The sequence below is a fragment of the Conger conger genome, chromosome 1 (genome assembly GCF_963514075.1).
Source record: "Conger conger chromosome 1, fConCon1.1, whole genome shotgun sequence".
Lineage (NCBI taxonomy): Eukaryota > Metazoa > Chordata > Actinopteri > Anguilliformes > Congridae > Conger > Conger conger.
This window is the reverse complement of record NC_083760.1, coordinates 81829646-81834953: the sequence shown is the minus strand read 5'-3', so window position 1 is coordinate 81834953 and position 5308 is coordinate 81829646.

The following is a 5308-nucleotide window of genomic DNA, read 5'->3' as shown; positions in this document are numbered from 1 at the left end:
GCAATGCTGACTGACTTTTTACAGTGCATTTTGAATATGCGTAATGAATATCAATAACACTACTGAGGTGTTTCTCATACGATTCTACATGACAACTCAGTTCTCTGTGAGAAGAAATACTATGATGTATAAAATGATATATGTATATATTTAAAGAAAAACTATTTTAAATGATTGAACCTGAAAAGAACAAACAGATCCTTTACCCTCAGAGAGCTAACACTTTAGCGAACACAATGCTTTAAAAGTAACATTTCAGTCTGTGGATGACCCGCCAGATCTTGAGTTGACCACTGGCAAACCAAGTCATTTTCGAGGGGCTGTGAGAGCATCGTGGGGTTTGTTGCTGGTGGAGTCCGGCATACCTGCCAGTCAGGGCTGTCGGTGGAGGGAGGTGTCCACAAAACCACTTAGCCTCATTCCTGTGTGCGTGGGTCTATACCCTCTGCCCTGATCTTACTGCAGGTAGAACAGATAAAGGATTAGCCATGATTATCAGATTACCTGCCGCTGTGGTTGCATGCTGGCTAAACCACTCCCTCTCTGCCTGCAGATGGCATGCTAACCACGCCACCTTTCCTCATGCGTTTTCTCAATTTAGCTCAATTTGACATTTTTAATCAATTCATGATTACCAGAGATGGGGACTCGAGTCGCACATATATGGACTCCAGACTCGACTCGGACTCCTCCAAAAATGACTTGCGGACAATAAGAGTCTGCCAAATGGCATCGTGGAAATGATGAAGTGAATAATGCCACAGCCAATGGTTATTTTTCAATTATTTATACGAAAGATATTACTTGATTAAAACACACCCAACGTCGTTTTACGCGCCGCACTATGCGCCTTTTAATTGCAACCATAGCAACACCCTAGCTGTATTTCTTGCAAAGATTACAGTTCCGCATGTTGAGGCCTTTGAGTTTAAATAATTCAGGCTCATCGAGCCAAACAAAATGATTGCAACTAGCAAAATGTGGAGAATTAAAATAAAAGATTCGGGAGCAACCACGTCAAATGTCAAAAGACATTTGAAAACTCATACGGAAAGGTAAGTCAGTTTACCAGCAGGGGAGCTGATCGCGCCGCTGTTCACTGATGCGTAAACGTCGTCATAAAAATGTATTCTTACCGTGAGTCCCGGCAAATGTGGATGCAAGCTAATTGCTATCTTCGTTATGGTCGCAGCACATTCGACACGCGAGGCTCTTAGATTATTTTTTGAAGAGTCCCTGACGCGCAAATGTAGTCTAAAAATGTGTTTATACGGCGGAAGTTGTGTCGAGTAATACCGATTTTGAAAAAAGAAGACTATAGTCACCCCTTTAGATTAAAAAAACACACACACACTTTGAGGCACAGTCGCGCTGTACTGAAATTCATTTTTCAATGCCCTACCCGTAACGTTAACCTGCACACAACCTGAAATTGTGGATTTACGACAGTGACATTATCGGTCCACGCTGCTATATCCCATAGCATTGCTGCTCACTTGGTTACCCTTGGTTAAAGGGAGGTTAAAATAAATAATGTGAACAAATTGCAAAGTGTCTTATTTCCTGGGCAATGAATTCGTTGCATTCTATCGGTATCTGACAATTTATGATCTACAGCATGTCGTGGGTCATTGAGAAAGATAGGACTACTTCAAAGATTTGCGTATACTGAACACATTTGAGATTTCAAAAATATTTAATTTTACAGAGACATTTTTGTATTTCATTTAAAAAAACGTAACACATTACTGTAAGCAATTGACTACTTTTTACATAAAAACTTGATCGAGGCTGTCTGAGATCAGAAGCAAGGAGCAAACCAAAGTCTGCAGAAGAACTGTGGCAAGTTCTCCAACATGCTTGGAACAACCTCCCTGCTGATCGTCTTACAGAACTACAGGACAGCGTTGGCCATCTCAGAGAAGTGATGCAGTTTTAAAACCGAAGGGTGGTCACAAAAAATATTGATTTGATTCAGTTTTTTACTATTCTGCCAAATTCATAAAATGTAATGTAAAATGTATAGTATATTTATTTAGGACCTTTCATTGAATTATTTCTGAAAGAATCTATACAGAATGTTATATAGGTGCCTAAGACTTTTGCACAGTACTGTATTTGCCTACAAGCCAAACGCTTGTTTCTTCATAAAAGAAGACAGCGTTTGGCTTGCAGGTGTGCCACCCTGGACATTTTGAGTTCTGCTTGTATTTGTACTTGGTATCTTAACTTGGCCCCCTACCATTATTTTTTTTCAGATTATTATTCAGAAAACATCACAAAAAATCTATGTTAGTGACTGACTGCAAATGCAATAGTTCTTTACAATAGAATAAGCATTTAGTCAGTAACTTACATGGAAAGAGAAGAGAAGCACTGCTGCATTAAAACAAATTGTTTTAATTGCATTTACAGGTGAGAGAAGTACACAAGCACCACATATTATTATACTAAGCTTGTTCGTATTCGCTGTGCCGTGTTTTATGTTGGTTTCAAAGATTTAAACGTGTTTTGATGGAATAGAAACTCGCCTCCATGGCTAAAGCCAACACGTGGAATAAGTTGGCTGGCTATAGTAATGTTACTGCGGTAATCATAAGTCAGAAGTGCTCAAGCTGCAGATGCACTTATATTAATTAGACTATTTCATTTGTGGTACAATGTATGCATCTGATGTATAAAAGCTATATAATTGAAGTAAAGTGATTCATGTTTGATAATATTGTTTGATGAATAAGGCAACTGATTGAAATAGACTGCTGTTTTAAAACAAATTGTCCAAATCTCAAATGTGTCGAAAAACATCTTCACGAGGGAAAAGACACCACAGCAGCAAGCTGTTCAGGAAAATCAGACTTTATTTAGCACAAGTGCATTTTCATAAACATGGACCTGGACCGTCATTTTTACACCCATTTTATGCACAGTTACTCCTCCTACAACTCCTCCTCAAACCTCATTGTGGCAAATCACCCACACTGTTCTTATCTTAACTCCTCCCACAACTCCACCCCCCAACAGGTGCAAACATCATTGTGGCAAATCGCCCAAAGTCCTCATGCTCTGCCAACTGTGTACAAAGTTCAGTCATGCTCTGCCAAATCTCTATAAAGTTCAGGGTGCCCCCGCCCTCGCGAACTGCCTCTAGCACACACTTCAGCCATGGTTTTTTCCACATATGGGTCACTTTTCTAAAACGAACTAAGCAGCAGTAATCATTGAAAATATACAGACATACTAAACATTTGATTAATATTCTCTTCTTATATTCTTTTCTAATATACAGACATACTAAACATTTGATTAATATTCTCTTCTAAGTGAGTAAATGTACATTGCATTCTTTGCTCAGTTTTCACTGTGGTTTCTTGCGTTTTCATAATATCAGCTATAATTAATGTTCTAGGTTCATTTGAATTGATAACAAGCAGCAGTTAATCAGTTTGAAACTGTACAGGTTACATATCATACTTTCATATGGATATACTGATACACTTTTAGCATACATCATCGAGAGTTTTGGAGGAACCAGCCTGCTCATCAAGGTTGAGCCTGATTTTGAGGGAGATCTTTTGTTCTGTGAATTTCCCCCTACAGTTTTAATTGCATTTACAGTGATAACTGCTGAAATAAACCCACCTGGCACCTGGATGAACAGTGGGATCATTCAGTGTGTAATACAGGCACATACGTCCAGAATGTAAAGAATTAGTAAGGAATGTTCGCGGGTGAGCCGTGAGAACTGCTAACCATGATAAGTCTGTGGCCGGAGGCATAATAACACCGAATAATAATAATAATTATATATATATATATATATATATATATATATATATATAGTGAGGTCCATAAATATTGGGACATCGACACAATCTCATCTTTTTGGCTCTATACACCAGCACAATGGATTTGACAACAAGATGTGCTTTACATGCAGACTTTCAGCTTTAATTTGAGGGTATTTACATCCAAATCAGGTGAACGGTGTAAGAATTACAACAGTTTGTATATGTGCCTCACATTTTTTAAGGGACCAAAAGTAATGGGAACTAACAATAAATCTTTTTAATACTTGGTTGCAAATCCTTTGCAGTCAATTACAGCCTGGAGTCTGGAACGCATAGACATCACCAGACGCTGGGTTTCATCCCTGGTGATGCTCTGCCAGGCCACTACTGCAACTGTCTTCAATTCCTGCTTGTTCTTGGGGCATTTTCCCTTAGGTTTGTCTTCAGCAAGTGAAATGCATTTTCAATCGGATTCAAGTCAGGTGATTGACTTGGCCATTGCATAACATTCCACTTCTTTGCGTTAAAAAACTCTTTGGTTGCTTTCGCAGTATGCTTCGGGTCATTGTCCATCTGCACTGTGAAGCGCCGTCCAATGAGTTCTGAAGCATTTGGCTGAATATGAGCAAATAATATTGCCCGAAACACTTCAGAATTCATCCTGCTACTTTTGTCAGCAGTCACATCATCAATAAATACAAGGGAACCAGTTCCATTGGCAGCCATACATGCCCACGCCATGACACTACCACCACCATGCTTCACTGATGAGGAGGTATGTTTTGGATCATGAGCAGTTCCTTTCCTTCTCTATACTCTTCTCTTCCCATCATTCTGGTACAAGTTGATCTTTGTCTCATCTGTCCATATGATGTTGTTCCAGAACTGTAAAGGCTTTTTTAGATGTTGTTTGGCAAACTCTAATCTGGTCTTCCTGTTTTTGAGGCTCACCAATGGTTTACATATTGTGGTGAACCCTCTGTATTCACTCAGTCTTCTCTTGATTGTTGACTTTGACACACATACACCTACCTCCTGGAGAGTGTTCTTGATCTGGCCAACTGTTGTGAAGGGGTTTTTCTTCACCAGGGAAATAATTCTTCTGTCATCCAGCACAGTTGTTTTCCGGGCCTTTTGGTGTTGCTGAGCTCACCGGTGCATTCTTTCTTTTTAAGAATGTTCCAAACAGTAGATTTGGCCACACCTAATGTTTTTGCTATCTCTCTGATGGGTTTGTTTAGATTTTTCAGCCTAATGATGGCTTGCTTCACTGATAGTGACAGCTCTTTGGATCTCATATTGAGAGTTGACAGCAACAGATTTGAAATGCAAATAGCACACTTGAAATGAACTCTAGACCTTTTATCTGCTCCTTGTAAATGAGATAATGAGGGAATAACACACACCTGGCCATGGAACAGCTGAGCAGCCAATTGTCCCATTACCTTTGGTCCCTTAAAAAGTGGGAGGCACATATAGAAACTGTTGTAATTCCTACACCGTTCACCTGATTTGGATGT